This window comes from Macaca mulatta, chromosome 1 (genome assembly GCF_049350105.2).
Source record: "Macaca mulatta isolate MMU2019108-1 chromosome 1, T2T-MMU8v2.0, whole genome shotgun sequence".
Classification (NCBI taxonomy): Eukaryota; Metazoa; Chordata; class Mammalia; order Primates; family Cercopithecidae; genus Macaca; species Macaca mulatta.
In genome coordinates, this window is record NC_133406.1 from 237211681 (window position 1) to 237227878 (window position 16198).

Sequence of the window (16198 nt, forward strand, 5' to 3'; positions counted from 1 at the left end):
TCTGCACCCCAGGCCTGGCTGCGGTAGACATGTTGACGAGTCAAATTGCAGCCTGTGGCTGAGCTGCGGAGGAGACTCTGGGTGCAAATTCCTGGGCAATTCCTGCAGACGATCCTGCACTCCAGGCCTCCCAGGCATTTATGGGACGGGTTCTGCCTCCTCACCAGCTGGGCCCTGTGGCTGGGCCTGTCCCACAGCCTGGCAGTGCCTGTGAGACCCTTGGGAATGAAGGGTCCAGGGTGGTGGGCAGCAGCCTGGGGGAGCCCAAGGCTGGTTTCTGGGCTCCTGGCAGGTCTCAGCCTCCTAAGGGAGGAAAGAGGGGAGGGGCTCCTACATCGAGGTCCTGCCATGAAGGTGTCATAGAAACACAGGCCTGTCCTGCCTGCACCAGGTCCCGGAGGGCAGGTTGGTGGAGGGCTGTCTCCTTCGAGGTCCCTGCCGCCTCCCAGCTTGCCTCTGGCTGGACAACCCCGGCCTGCAGGTTAACACTGTGTCACAGGTGCTCATAAGGACCGAGGCCCATGGTGTGATGGCCAAGGAGCTGGGCCAGGCTGGCCATGTCCCCGGCAACCGGGACCTGTGGTCAGAGCCTCCCCCTGCAGGGCTGCGCGGTGCTGGCTGGCAGGTGGCTTGTCCTGGGAGAGCCTCGGAGGGGCCATGTCCATGCTGGGCGTGCAGGAGGGATCCCTGCCGTACGCAATCCACATGCAGTCAATAAACACGCAGGGTCCACAGTCCCCGCCTGACCTCTGGCAGTGCCGGTCCACTGAGAGCCCCGCTTTGGGGAGCTATGCCTGAGACAGGGGCCTTTGTGGGGAGGGGAGGGTCCCAGGAGAGGTGAGGAGGCAGAGCCTGGGCCTCCTGGAGCTGTGGCCTCAGGGGCAGGTCTGGGCTAGGTGAGCCCTGGCGGGTAGGAAGGGAGGAAGCATGTCCAGGCCCTGCCCGTGTCCAGTGCATCCCTGGGAGGGACCAGGACTCCGTCTCACCCCTGTGTCCCGGCTCCTGCTCACATCTTTGCCTCTAGCACTCTGGCAGGGTAGGTGCAGCATTGCCCGTCTGCCAGCACCGTGTGACCAGGGCTGGGGCCCTTCTGGCCACCACAGGGCAGCAGCAGGCCCCGAGTGCCCCTGCCGCCGGGGTGTGGGGCCCTGGTGGGTTTGGGCACTACACCTGGCCAGGACAGCATTGCTGTGTCTCAGTTTCCTCCCTGGGAATCCAGGTGTGGTAGTGAGGGCCGCTGTAGGGGGCCGTGGTGAGAGTCAGACGGGCACTCCACAGGACTCGCTCGGTCTATCACCCGGTTGTTTCTGAGGCTGGAGGAGAGAGGCGCCACTGCCTCCTGAGTCTGGGTGAGCTCTGGGGGCCACTGCTGTGCAGCACGGAGGACCCAGCCAGCCCAGGTGTCTCCTGGGAGCCCTGCAAAGCCCCCCTCGGGCGTGCCCTCATGTGCCTGGGCAGCTGACCTGGGCTCTGTGGCTTCTCCAGCCCCAGCCATTTCCAGCTGTTTCATGGGGTGCTGGGGGGCTCATAGCATGGAGTGCATTGGGGGAAGGGCCCCGGGGTCCCTCTGATGGGCCGAGCAGCTGGTCCGCTTGTGACGCTGCCCAGAGACGGTGGGGCTTGCTGGCCCTGCGGGGTTCCTTCCAGCAAGGGAACACCCAGGTCTTCCAGAGCAGCTTGTGAGCAGCTCGGTTCTTGGCCTGGCCGCCAAAGTGGGCCCCAGGTTGGCCGGTGTCCTGTGCCCACCCTGCCTGAGCGCTGGCCGCCCAGTGCCAACCCTGTTCAGGAAGGCAGATGCCAGGACCTCTGCTGATTGCCCGTTTTCAAGATTTCTGGGGTGGTGCCCATGCCCCCCTTCCCATGGCGTAATGAATGAGGCTCTGCAAGCGAGGGGCTGCGTGCTTCTGGAATCTGTTCTCTGACTTGGCTGCCCCAGGCATTCCAGAGCAGGGCCCGGCCCTCTGGCCCGGTCAAGCTGGGGGCCTGGGCAGCATCACTCAGGCCAGGCTGGCCAAGAACAGGACAGTGACTGCAGCAGAAGGAGGTGTCTGAGGTGCTGACAGCCTCCTAAAGTCTCCAGCCAGTGCTGGCCTCGGGAGTCTGCTACCCAGGTCAGCCTCACAGGCCAATGTCTTCTCTGCTGGGAGCGTCGGGGGAGGTCACCCACTGTGGTGGGATCAGGGCTGTATGAACCTGCAGGGTAGTGGTCCACAGCAGGTCCTACAGCGGCTGACCCTGTGGTCTCAGGGAGGAGGAGGCTGGATCCCCACTGCACCCCGCGAGGGTCCCTGTGCTGCCGGGTGTCAGGGTCCACAGTGCCTGCCCCGGATGGAAGGCCGAGTGTGGCTGGAGCAGAGTTGGAAGGCACCCGGACGTCCACGCACACTGCTGTTCTTGGTGACGTGGCCACGTCCACTTGGGGGTCCTCTGCCCTCCTGGGAAACTGCGGTGTGCTTTGGCATACGCAGGCCCCTGAACCCCTGGGGCAGGGAAACCTGGACAGCCCTGTGCCACCCGGTTTAACTGGGCAATTCAGGAGGTTCCTGAACACCGGGCACCCTGGTGCTGTGCCGCAAGTCCCACCATGGGGACCGTCCAGGGCCAGGCCAGGCAGCCCCACACGAAGCATCCTTCTCTCAAGCCAGGCACTGATAGGCTCCTGCCTGCTCCCTGGACCCCTCCTGGAAGGGGCCTTCGGCAGAGGAGGGGTCCCCACCTCCCTTCTCACCATGTGCTCAGGGTGGGGCGCTGGCACCCCCTGGTGGCCGTGAGAGGCCAGAGCAGGCGCAGGGACCCCGGGGGTTTAAGGTCCAGCTTGGAGGAACTTGGTGAACTCCGGGGCAGAGTGAGGTCTGAGGATGGGCTCGGCACATGCGTTTTCTCACCCACTGCCGATGCCATCTCAGTGCCACGTCTGATAAACAAGGAGGCGCCTGGGGATGCCCAACTGCCCAAGCCTCGGGGACACAGTGGGAGAGAGGATGAGACCCAGGCAGGGGGTTCCAGGGCAAGAAGGGGATACCTAGGGGGCTTCATTCATGTGTCCATCGCTGGACCCCACTGCGTGCCAGGCCCTGTGCTGGGAACCCACCAGCCAGTCCAGCAAAATGCCTGCCCTCCCGGGTCCGTGTCCCGGTGCTGGGATGGAATTGGAAGGAAGGAAAGGTGGGTAATTCAGCCGTGGTGCCTGCCGTGGAGAACGTCAGGATACGGGCTGGAGAATGTCAGGATACGGGCTGGAGAATGCCTCGGCCGGAGCGGGGCCGTGGTAGTGAGGATGTCGGGGCCTCACAGGAGGGGAGGTCTGTCTGTGTGAGGACCTGGGCGGGCCTGGATGGGGGTGCAGGGGGCCCATTCCTGGGTTCTGACGAGCCTGGTGCAGGGTGGGTTTGTCCGGCGAGACCCTCACCCCTGTTGCATGGCTGAGGGTTTTAAGGAAGTGGGGGCCAGACCCCTGCCTTGGGGAGCTCCCTCTGGTCATTGGAGGTTGAGGAAGGCAGCCTAGTGAGGAGGTTGTGTGGCCACCAGGGGAGATGGTGGTTTGTGCCAGGGCTGGGCTGGTGGCCAGGGCAACCTTAGACCAGCACAGTGGGGAGAGGAGGCTGGAGCTGGGCACAGGAGAGCGGAGGGAGGGGAAGCTTGGGCTCCAGTAGGTGTGAGGGAACGAACAGGAGTGTTAGGGTCACCCCGACCAGACTGTTCCCCCTCCCTTCCCGTAGGTCTTACAGTGCAGTCCTTTGTGACCTCCTCTGCTTTTGCCAGGAGGTAGCCCGGCAGGATTTACAATAAATGAGCTTGCCCGAACGTGGGTCTGCTGGCCTCTTTCCTTCCTCGGCTGTCCTTCCAATTATCCCTCACAACACGCAGTTGCTGTTTGTGCCTTTGCCCAGGAGGGGCTGGCCTGGCAGGACAAGTGCCCTCAGGTTGCAGGGCTTTGCCATGGCCTTGGGAAGTGGCGGGTTCTGGCCTTTCGGGTCACCTGGCAGGTCAGACTTCCCTCCCCAGATGCGCAGACACCACAGGGCCTGCGCCTCCCCCACTCGGGGTGTCTGTGCCAGCCTCTCCGTCTCAATGTTCCCATCTGTAGAATGGGAGCAGGACTTGCTGGTTGTAGGGCCTCCTTAATTCAAACAACATCAGCCTCGTCTCTCTTTCTTGGGGATGTCTGGGGAGCTGGAGGGGGACTCTTTGCAGAAAAACATAGAACCGACGCCAAACCCAGCTCATGAGTGAAACATTCCTCACTGCATGTCCCGTCAGCAAAGTGCGTTCTTCCAAAATGTCTGCTGGCCTTTCCCGGGTGCCAGGCACGACTGGGGGCTGGCCAAACCCTGGTGGCGAGCTGGCATGGCCCGTTTTCAGGGACCTACAGTCCAGTGGGGAGGCAGACACCCCCTACCCAAGCTGTGACTCCAGCTACGATGAGGGGACGGACCTGTAGCTGGGGCATGGCCTGGTCCGCGGACAGGGCAAGTGCTCTGGGTGGCGGGAGGCTCTGTCCACCAAGCCCAGACATCTGGGGTGCTGTAGGTGCCAGGCAGGGGGCTTGACCCTGGGGCCTGCAGTGCCCAGCCTCGTGGCCATACGTGAATGACAGGGAGACAGGCTTGGATCATGGGAAACGATGGTCTTGATGAAGGTTTGGGCAGGTGGGACAGGCCACCCACAAGGTGCAGGTGCGACGCGTGTGACTCACTGTGAGGGGCTGGTGCTAGGCTCGCACATAGGTGGTAGGGGGCAGGGCTGCTCAACAGAGCAGGCAGCCTCCGGGGAGGGACCCTTACTGGACCAAGAAGGGGTGTGGGCAGCACCAGCAAGGGGATGGCAGCAGGTCAGGACGGGGGCTGCCTCAGTGGGCAGGGAGATGCCTCAAAGCCTTCCTCCAGCCATGGCCTGGGGGCTCCTGAGGACAGCCCACTGTCCTTCCTGGGGGTGGGTGCACAGAGGGGCTGGCCCAGCAAGGTCCTCACCTCCACTGTCACCAAGGTCCTCTCCGGAGCTGGCCCAGAGGGAGGTGTTGCTGCCCGGCCTCGCGTGCTGGACAGGGTGGTCTGGTCGAGGGGCTGCTCTGTAGGTGCTTGACCAACAGAGGCTCAAGCCTGTCCAACCCTTTGTTTCAGACCAGAGAGATGTGAGGGTTCGGCTGGTCCAGCCTGGTGATGGCTCTCCAACCTGGGGGGTTCCCAGCGAGGCTCCAGCCCACCCCGGCAGGGGTCTGAGCTCTGCTTAAGGAAATACTGGAAAAGTGCTGAGCCCCGGATTCTGATTCTTCTTGCTCTGCACTCAGAGGCTGAGCCAGAGGTGCTGGGAGTGTCACAGCCTGTGTCCAGACTGAGGGGGACACTGAGGGGGACGCCCGGGGCTGGGCCCTCTAAGCCTCTGGGTTTCTTCCTGCGGGTATTGACTATGTGAGGGTTTGGGGGTCTGGGCAGACCCCATGTGAGTCCGAAATCAGTGCCCTTGGGGGAGAGACAAAGACAGAGAGGGAGACACAAAGAGAGACAGAGAGACACAAAGAGAGACAGAGAGACACAAAGAGAGACAGAGAGACAGATATTGAGAGACACAGTGAGAGAGCGGGATGAAGAGAGACAAAGAGAAAAAGACAGAGACACAGAGAGACAGAAAAAGATAGAGACAGAGAAAAAGAGACAAACAGAGAAGTAGAGACACAGAGAAAGGACAGAGAGACCCCGAGGCAGAGACAGACATTGAGACAGACACAAAAAGAGACAGAGACAGGGAAATAGAGCGTGTCTGAGAGATACACGGAGGAGAGGGCGGAGAGCCTGCCAGGCTCGCCCACACCAGCCCCCTACCCCTACCCCTTACCTCTGCTTTGGGGCAGCCGCTAGGCATGGCGCTGGCCTCCCACCAGCACGGCCAAAGAATGAAACGTCCCAGGAACTCGGCCGTGGGGGGGAGTGAAGACCTGGATCTTTGGGGGAACCAAGGAATGTTCTTGGCTTCCTTCCCAGCCTTTGACATTTTGTCTCGTTTTCTGGGAAACAAATGGGAAAGAAAAACCCCCTCCCACGTTTTGGAGGCTGGTTTGTAGAAACAGGACAAACCTGGTAACTTCAGAGTCAGCAGAGAAACTGTCCGAAGTCAGGAGAGCGAAGTGAGACGGGGCTGGCAGGACTGGCTTCCCTGCTGTGTGCCCCCTCACCCGACCCCGCCACCCCACCCCGTGTTTCCTGTTGCTGCTTCTGCGTTTCTGGAAGAGGCAGGTTTCCTAGGGCACACCCAGGGTGTGGGCAGGAACAGTCTTTGTCATCAGCCGCACCTGACTTTGAATCCAGACCTGGCTCCTGGGCCTCCCACAAGCTCCCCCGGACCTGTGACTCTGTCCCTGCGGGGTGCATGGTCCCCGACCATCCAGGCCGGGAGTCTGCAGAAAGGGCCTCTCCACTGGCAATGACGGTGAGGGCGCTGGGTCCTGGGCTGATGGCAGAAGGTGATGGGGTCCTTCTGGTCCTGCGGGGTGACCCCACTTCTGGAAACAGTGTTAGTGAGTTCTTCACCCTGGGGTTCTGCGTGGGAACCTTCAGGGCCTCCCGTTGCCAACTTGCCGGCCCTTCCAGATGGCTGAGTCCCTCCTCCCTCTCCAGCTCGGGTCCCCTGGGGGCTCCTGGCTGGACAGGAAGCTCTGAGTCCCCCATAGCCCTTGCTCCTCAGTTGAGTGTGAGGGGCCCTCCCTTGCCCATTCCCTGGAGCCCAGCTCAAAGCCTGCATCTCCCCCTTTCATCAGCCTCAGGCCTGCGTGCAGCCTCCGCTCGACCTGCCGCGCCGTCTCCCCTTGGAAAGGCCGTCTGTCCTGCCAGCGGGTCCTTTCCCCTCGTAGCATCTCCCGCCAGAGACCAGGGCAGACTTGGGGGAGAACCTTCAGCTTCACGTGACCCAGAGACTCCTGTGTGCCTGGCTCTGGGAGTACAGAAGGGCCTAGAGCTGACCATGCCCTCCGAAGCCCCTGGGGCACTAGATGGATGTATGCCAGAGGGTAGTAGAGGCCCCGGGGCGTAGAGCCCAGCATCCCCTTCCTGTAGAGACCTGGGGGAACAGCCCAGCAACCCCCTCGCGGCCAACCCCTGAGGCTGTTCCTGGCTGCTCCGGTGGCTGCCAGAGGGGACTGCCGGGTGACCCTGGAAATCCAGAGTGGGTGGGGCCTGTCTGACCATTTCTAGGCGACCCACTCTTGGTTTCCAGGGTTGCCCTGGAAACCACAGATGGGGAGGGGTTGATGGCACCCAGCCTCCCCCAAGCCTGGGAAGGAACCTCGGAACCCCAGAGCCTTTCCCTGTCTATGGAGCTTTCCTCTTGGAGAACGGGGGAGCCTCTCAGCCCCTCAATGCAAATTGCTAAGTGAGGACAGCAGGCTAAGGCCACACACTGCTGGGAAAGGCCACAGCGTAGACAGCAGACACGAGGGGATGCCAGGGGTGAGGAAGGAGGGAGGAAGGGGTGAATAGGTGGAGCACGGAGGGTTTTAGGGCAGGAACTCCTCTGCGTGATCTTACAATGGTGGATCCAAGCCACGAGCCACTTGTCCAAGTCCCTGGAATGCACAGCCCCAGCGAGCCCCGAAAGGAACCCTGGACTTCAGTTAATGACAATGTGTCAACTTGGGCTCGTCCACCGTGTCATTCCGATGGAAGATTGAATGATACAGGAAATTATGTGTGTTGGGAGAAGGAAACTCTCTGTACTTTCTGTCTGGTTTTTCCATAAGCCTAAAAGTGCTTTAAAAAATAAAATCTATTAGTTAAAAAAAAAAATAACGCAGCCTTCTTTGCCTTCTGGGACTAACCTTGCCAGGCCTTCTCCTGCCCCTAGAGTGCCTCCCTACTCCCAGGAGACGGGCTTATCGGTTTTTGTTTCGTTTTTTTTTTTTGAGACGGATTCTCACACTGTCGCCCAGGCTGGAGTGCAGTGGCGTGATCTCCACTCACTGCAACTTCTGCCTTCCAGGTTCAAATGATTCTCCTGCCTCAGCCCCCTGAGTAGCTGGGATTATAGGCACTTGCCACCATGCCCAGCTAATTTTTTGTATTTTTAGTAGAGACGGGGTTTCACCATGTTGGCCAGGCTGGTCTGGAACTCCTGACCTCAGGTGATCCACCCGCCTCAGCCTCCCAAAGTGTTGGGATTACAGGCATGAGCCACTGCACTGGCCAGGCCCATTGTTTATCTGGGTGCTTTCTTGCTTGGTGCATGTTCAGATGCCTCCTTTCCTGTGTCTTCCACAGAGGATGGCTCCGTGCTTTCGGTGTCTGGGCTTGATACTCCCACGGCCCCACTCCCAAGCCATTGGGTTTGTAATTGTGATTACTACAAGTGTTTGCAAGTAGACTTCCTTTTTTTTTTTTTTTTTTTTTTTTTGAGACAAGGTCTAGCCCTTTGTCCAGTTTGAGTGCAGTGGCACAATCATAGCTCACTACAGCCTCGAACTCCTGGGCTCAAGTGATCCTCCCGTCTCAGCCTCCCAAAGCACTGGGCTTATAGGTATGTGCTACCTTGCCGGGCTGCAGATTGATGTTTGAGCGGTCAAATGTCAAGGTTCCTAGTGGAGTGAGGAAGCTCTTCTGTTGCAAGACCAGTAACCTAAATTAAGAGGAACCGCCCCATGGAAGGCAGTAGTTTTGGAATGACTTTTCAGGGCCTGAGGCTTAATGACGGGGCAAGTGGCTGCCTTGCTGAATGGCCTTAGTGCACTGCAAAGGCCCCCAGGGTTCCTCCTCTACCCACCTTGCAGAGTGAGATGCATCCCGGAGCTCCCAATGCAGAGGGGTGGGATGAGGGATGGAGAAGAATCTTCTAAGATATGTGGTTTAATTTTTTATTTTTATTTTTGTTTGTTTTGTTTTGAGACAGGGTCTCACTATGTCACCCAGGCTGGAGTGCAGGGGCACAATCATGGCTCACTGCAGCCTTGAACTCTTGGGCTCAAGTGATCCTACCCCTCAGCCTCCTGAGTAGCTGGGACCACAGGCACCCCATTATGCCCAACCAATTTAAAAAAAATTGGTAGAGATAGGGTCTTGCTATGTTGCCCAGGCTTGTATTTGTTAGAAACAGGTGCTCGGTGCCGCAAACAAGAACCAGTACTCAGACCGAAAATTTCTCAGCAAGGCAACTTTACTTCTGCAGAAGCGTGCTGCTCGCATCCATCACGATCGCAAGGGCACACCGAACACAGAAAGGAAGGGGTTTTTATCCCTAACACGGTTCTGGTTTCTGTGTCTTTCCCCTATTGACTGGGGTTGGACCGAACAACCTAAGCTGATCCCAGTTGGCTTAGATCTAAAGTTTTTCCAAATAGGGAAAACATGTATCTTGTAAGCAAGAAAAAGGGAAGTGGGGGGATTAAGGGGGTAGAGTTGATTTACAACCTTACAAGTTATGACCAGGAAGTTGAGTCTTTGAAGAGGAACTTAGTTGTCCCAACATACTGAAGTCCTGGCCTCAAGTGATCCTCCTGCCTTGGCCTCCCAAAATGATGGGGTTACAGATGTGAGCCACCGCACCAGACCTAGATATTCAGTTTTAGAAGAAAATTAGAAAGGAGGTCGACAGAGTCACATGTACATTTATGCATGACCAGTTGATGGAGGGAGAGAGAGAGGGGACGAGAGAGGCAGGGGTAGTGGCACTGCAGAGTCCTCAGAGGGAAGAAAGGAGAAAAGCTGGTCAGGCAGTTCCTGGAGCTGTCACCTGGGGGTGACATTGGACCAGGACAGCTGGGTGATGTGTGTCCTCCAGGCAGTGAGTGCTGAGGGTCTAAAGGAGACTCTGAAGTTAGCACATCCAGACCATGGCCACTGGCCCAGCTGAACCACTGCACGGAGCGGGGAGGGGAAGGCTGGCTGCACCGCAGAAGCCTGCTTCCTGTGCAGAGGGCTCTGCGTGGCTCTGTTAGACAGCAGACCACCCAAGAACACTCACGACAGGGCTGAGCTGTCAGTGTGTTTCCTGAAAGCCCGTGGAGACACCCAGCCCTCTTGACTGCTGTGCCCGCCCAGACAGCGCCTCATAGATTAGATGGTTTTCTCTGAGCCTATGCAAGTGACGTCTGCCCACAGGCCGCTTCTTCTGGGAGGCCTTCCCTGATGTGCCCTTCGACACTTTATCCCCTAAACTCCCCCGCCGCCAGTGCTTCCTGGATCCCCCGCCTCTCTTTGCCTGGTCTGGGCATCCCTCGGTACTCTGCAGTGCTGGCTGTGGGAGTGAGTGAGGGATGAGCGGGCCCCGTGTCCGGCTCTCTGTAGGCTGTGCCAAGGCGGGGCGGGGTCTGACGGGAATTGGGATTGGAATGTTCTGGCTACCGCAGGCTGGCAGGCCTTCTGAGCTGCAGGCGCAGAGATAACCGCCCAGCGAGGTGGGCACGTAGCCTGGACGCCGGGCTTGCTTAGACAGTGGCTCCCCTTCAAGACCCCTCCAGGCCAGCCTGGCCGGGCAGGATGCCCCCGCCATCCTGGGAGCCAAGGGCAGCTGCAGCCGGGAGCAGCCTGCAGAGCTCTGCGGGGGAAGCTGGGTTCCGTTTGTTTTTCATGGTAAAGGTTCAATTTTTCTTTTGCTGCCATGACAAATGGTTAGAAGTGTAATGCTTCAAACAGCACAGATTTGTGATCTCTAGTCATAGAGGGCAGAATCCCAGCTCGGGTCTCCCTGGACTTACATCAAGGTCTTGTCAGGGCTGGTCCCTTCTGGGGACCCAGGGAGAGTCTTGCCGTCTCCCTGCCTTTTCCAGCTTTTGGGGAGCTCACACATTCCTTGGCTCGTGGCCCCTTCCCCCATCTTCCAAGGCAGCAGCACCCGTCTCTCCTGGCTACTGAGGCGTCCTTACCTCTCTCTCTGACTCCGACCTTCTCTCCTGCCTCCCCTGCATCCCCAGCACCCACGAAACTCCAGGTGATTCCACTGGGCCCCCCAGATAAGCCGGGATCGCCTCCCTAGGTCAGGTCAGCTGAGGGGCAGCCTTCGTTCTTTCTGCAGATCTGGCTCCCCTGGGCCGTGAGGCAGCCTAGCCATCCTCACCCGGCAGGCTCAGCAGTTTTTAACATTCTCCGGTCTGTGAACGCACGTGGTTGGGACAGGAACACGAAGTACCTGCATCCTTGTGTTTTTACCGGGGCCTCTTCTGCTTTCCAGTGTCCTGTTTTGAAAGATAATTTATGTGCCACCCCCTGTCCACAATGGAGCTCTTAAGCTGCCTGGTCTTGCTTGGCGGTCAGTCCTGTTCGTCTCCAGCGTGTCCCAGCCTCAGGCAGTCGCGAGGTCGTCTGTCCTCTCATTTGCAGGGGCTGCAGGTAGCTCTGCTGCTGCAGCCTCCATGACCTGCTCCCAACTCGCTGGAGTGGGAAGCAGGCAGAAAACCGGGTGGGCGGCTGAGAGGAGGCCCAGGGCATCTCTTGCTTTGCCGAGGTTTCTCCTACCCCTGCTGGCTGCGGCTCCGCGAGGAGGTCCCGGGCCAATTTGGTTCAGCTGGCCAGCGGTTTTGGATGTGCCACTTACCATGAAACTCACTTAATGAGTGTGACGTCATCACCTCCGGGAGCTTGTGGGGGTGTCTTTGTGCCAAGATCATGGAGTTTGATTCTGACCCGGCCTGCTGGCCTCACACAGAGCTCCAGGTTATGTGTGGGGACCCGCCCCCCTCCCCCATCCTGGGAAATCCTGACGGAGCTGGGGGAGCAGAGTGTGGACACACAGGGTGGCCCCGCAACAGGGACGTGGTTCACTCAGTGCCCGGGCCACGGAGGGCCACGTCTGCTGTAACAGGCGGAGCCCCACCCCCGAGGTCTCTGAACCCAGCCCACCTTGGAGAGGGGCTCCCCTGGCCACGGACTCCAGCTGGTTCCAGAGCCAGCCAGGATCCCGCGAATCCTGTGGGAAGGTGGGCAGACTGGAGATATAACTGGTCCTGAGTGGACTCGAAGCCACAGCCCCTCCCCCAGAGATGATGGGACAGCTTTTGAGTTGGGGACTTATTTGGGGCACTTTCTTCTTGGATAGATGCTCAGGAGGATGCCAGCTCAGCTCTTCCAGGATACCGTGCTTCCTCAGTTGGGGGCAGGGGCGAGTTCAGCCTTTGGGTGTCGCCGTCAGCCCGGCTTCCCGGGTCTTGGCCTGAGACCCCAGGAGGAGCTTCTAGCAGGAGCGGCAGCAGGCGCCTGACCAAGTAGCCCTGCGGGGTGGGGTGGGCTGGAGTGGGCTGCACTTGGCCCTGTAGGCTCCTGCTGTCTTACTGACAGGTTCAGCTCCCTGGGGCCCCCTTTGCAGCCATGAGAACCACAGGGGTCTTGGAGCTCTGCCACCTCCTGCTTTCATTTCTGACCCGCCCACATTAAACACAGCGCCCTCAGTGCTTACTGGAGTCTCCTTGCACCAGCTCTCATCCTGCCTGTATTTTCCTGTCTCGTCTGGACATGGGGGGTGGAGGCCCAGAGTGGCTTGGGGATCAGCCACACCCAGCGGCCTGAGGCCATGCCAGCCTGAAACCTGGTCCTCAGGCCTCTGCCCTGCCTTTGGGCACCTGGCTTCCAGCTGAGCATGGGTGGAGGTGCAGGGAGAGGCCTTCTGCAGTTCACACCCTCTTCGTGCCCAGCTTCTCCTGCTGGGTGTCATTTTGGGCAGTAGATGCCCCTTCTCGGCCCTGATCCATAGCCCTGGGTGGATGGGTGGTGGGGACCACCTGTGGTTCTCTCTGCCCGGCAGGCCCCGGGCCTGGTGGGATCTGGGCCTTGGTCTCTCCTGCTTTCTCCCATTGCCCTGAACGAGAGGCTGTGGCTGGGTTCCAGGACAGGAGAGGGCCGGGCAGGGCCTGGGATCAGCCCTTGTCCCACTCCCCTGCCAGCCGCCCTGTCTCTGCCCTGAGGGAGCTGGAAGAGGCCAACGCCCAAATCAGTGGCCCTAGCCTACACACTGTGGTCTCCTAAATAATGGCCCCACGATGTCCACAGCCTAATCTCGGGGACCTGTGACCTTTACTTTGAATGGCAACGACTTTGTAGATGTGATCATGTTAAGGAATTTGAGATGGGGAGGTGGCCCTGGGTTGCCCAGGTGGACCCTGAATGCTGTCATACATGTCCTCGTGGAGGGAGAGAGGCTGGCACAGGAGAGGAGGGGCAGCGGGACCTTGGAGGCGGAGGCTGGAATGAGAGGATCTGGCTGTGGGAGAGGCTCTGGAGCACCTGCCCCAGGGGCCCAGTCATTCTGACTTTGGACTTATGGCCTCTAAAACTGTGAGAGACGCTTCTGTTGTTTAAGCCACCTGGTTAGTGAGTGACACTCTGGTATATCAGCCCCAGGAAACGGATATAGCTGCCGCCTGTAGTAGCTGGGACCCTGGGGCCCTTACCTGACTCCAGGTGAATTACCTGCCCCTCTTCCCCCGGGTCGAAGCCACCCTCCCCTCTCACCGGGACCCCTGGAGTTCCGTCCTCCTCCCGCCTGGCCCGGCTGGGTCCTCACCCCTCGTTAGATCCTGCCGGCTTTTCCAGTGCCCCTGCCATCCCCCAGTGGCCCTCTCTGGAGCCACCTGGTCTGGGCGCTGGTTGATGCTCCCGGCCCAGTGTGGCAAGCCCGAGCCCCCACCGTCTCCTGCCGAGGTGTTGTCTTAATGCCCATGCCCATGGCATGCAGCAGGGTGCACGGCAAGGGGGCCATGGTGGCTGCCGGGGGCGGGATGGGGTGCATGTGCTCTGCCCCACCCCAAGTGGGCGTTCTGGAAGCAGGCGCCAAGCTTGTTCCCCACAGGATGCTGGGAGGCGTGTCGGCCCCGCAGAGCAAGCTCGCACAGGGCCCCCCGCTTGTCCCTGCCCCTGAGGTGTAGGGGGACCCAGCTGGGTTCCAGGCAGAACATTCCTGGGGAGGGAGACCAGGCAGGCTGCAGCTGTGCCACACACCCACGTTGGCACTTTCTGGTGTGCTGGCCAACGGGGAGCTCCCGGGCCCACCTGTTCCCAGAGGTTGGACCTCTGGGGCACAGCAGGTGAGAGGCTGCCCACCCATCCTGGAGGGGGGCCTTTCCAGCGCAGGCCCCCCTGTGAAGCCCCCGATGCCTGCCGTTCCCCTGCCTCTCCCCTGCCTCTCCCCTGCCTCTCCTCTGGAGCCACGCGCGGCGGACTCCGGGCCAGCTGGTTTTCGTCAGCGCTCCTGGCTGAGGTTTTGGGAGCAGCCCTGACCTGCCTGGGTGACACCGGGCTGCAGGCTGGGAAGACTCGTGGCCTCCCGGGCAGGCAGGGCCTCGTAAATCCTGCTCCTGCCGTAGCCCGAGGCCCAGTGGGCGGACTTGGCTCAGGGATCACCGTCTCTGAGGACAGCTCCCCTGCCTGGGGTGTGGGGCGGCCTCTCTCCCGTGGCTCCAGCCTCTATCCTGCATGGTGAGGCTCCCCCTCCTCATCAGCTCTTTCTCCTGGGGCTGGCAGGGGGGTCTTTTGCCTGTGCCCCCGTTCCACCTGTTCCTGAAGACTCTCAGGAAAAGACCCAGCACGCCCAGGGATGTGCAGTGGCGGTCCTGCTGGAGGCGCCAGGCTCACAGGGTACCCAGAGCACCCTGGGGTGGGGGGAGCTGGGCAGGCTGGGCCCCTGGTGGCAAAGCCGGTCGGCCGTGGATCCCCATCCTCAGGCTGGAGCCAGGGAGGGAAGGAAGAGGATGGGGGGGATCAGTAGGGGGCGGGGCATGTGATGGGGCAGTCTGGCTCCAAGGCCCTGGTAGTTAGGCGGAGCTTGGGGCCTCCCTGTACCCTCAGAACGGAGCTGTGCATTCCCTTTGAGGTCCCTACCCACCAGCCCTAGTGGCAGGTAGGTCTGTCTGGAGGAGATTAGGGACTGGGCACCTTGCAAGGTGTCCTTGGGGCCTGGTCAGGCCCCGAGCCTTGGACTGAGCCTGAGCTCTAGCGGGGACCTGGGCAGCAGCATCTGATCTGTTCACTGGTGGGGCCTCAGGAAGAAGCAGCAGGCTTAACTGGTGGGGGACTGGAAGACCCAGCTGGGCTTGGGGGGCAAGGCAGCTGCCGAGAAAAGTGGGGGGTCTGGGCCCAGTGGGTGGGCATAGCTGCCCTTTCCCCTCAAGCCACCCTGGCAGGCTGTGGCCTCCCCACTTCCGAGGGGAGTCTCCCCAGGTTTCTTTTCTTTTTTTAGAGACAGGATCTTGCTTTGCTACCCAGGCTGGAGTGCAGCGGTGTGACCATATTTCACTGCAGCCTTGAACTCTTGGGCTGAGGCCATCGATCCTCCTGCCTTAGCCTCCGAGTAGCTGGGACGACAGGCATACGCCACTGCACCTGGCTAATTTTTAATTTTTTGTAGAGACAGGATCTCATATGTTGCCCAGGCTGGTCTCAAAGTCCTGGCCTCAATAGATCCTCCGGCCAGAGCCTCCCAGAGTGCTGGGATTACAGGCATGAGCCGTCATGTGTGACTTTACCAGGATGCCTCAACGCTTTCTTGGCTCTGTCCTCAACCCCATCCTGCTGCCCTCCTGGCATCAGGCACAGCCCCAGGCAGCTTGTGTTCCTGTGGGGGCCTGGACACCTGCCCTCACCATGTCCTCGCCATGCGTGGCCTTACCAGAATGCCTCAGCACTTTCTTGGCTCTGTCCTAGACCCCTGCTGCCCTCCTGGCATCGGGTGCAGCCCCAGGCAGCTTGTGTTCCTTTAGGGCCCTGGACACCTGCCCTCACCATGTCCCCACAGCCTGGAGCAGGGAGATGGCCCTGCCTGGGAGGCTGGCCCTGGTGGGCGGGGTTGAGTGCTAAGGCTTCTTTGTGGCCATTTTGCATTCACGCCCATCGCTGTGCCCAGGGCTCAGGGGCCTAGGGAGGCTCCGTGCTTGTCAGTGGAGTGGCAATCCTGAGGGGAGCCACCGCTGGGGTCCCGAGAGCAGGGTGAGAAAACGCACCCAGAGTTGAGCCACAGTTTAGCGTGTCCAGAGCAGGAGTCCCCTCCGGTGCCTGGGCTGATGCTAACGTTGACTTGGGGACAAGTGTGGTTCAAGGGGCTGGGATTGCCAGATGTCTGAAACGGCCCACCTGGGAGCCCAGCAAGGCTTGGTTGAACACAGGCACCAGAGGGAGCTCAGCTCTCAGGCTCCCGCGTGGAAGTGTGGATTGGGAGGTGACAGGGGTTTTACAAGTGCCGGTGGCTCCCAGAGGGTGGCCTCGGGCAGGGGGATCACCCGAGTGGCTGGTTTTCC

At 60.3% G+C, this 16198-nt stretch overlaps 1 protein-coding gene and 1 non-coding gene across 24 annotated transcripts in view; both read left to right on the forward strand.

Annotated features, from left to right (window-relative positions):
* MEGF6 (multiple EGF like domains 6) overlaps positions 1-16198 on the forward strand; it is a 123240-nt gene that overhangs the window by 40768 nt on the left and 66274 nt on the right. The gene's annotated exons all lie outside the window — the stretch shown is intronic.
* On the forward strand, positions 7125-7220 carry MIR551A (microRNA mir-551a). The gene has a single exon (NR_032605.1). It is a non-coding gene; the product is annotated as a microRNA mir-551a (primary transcript).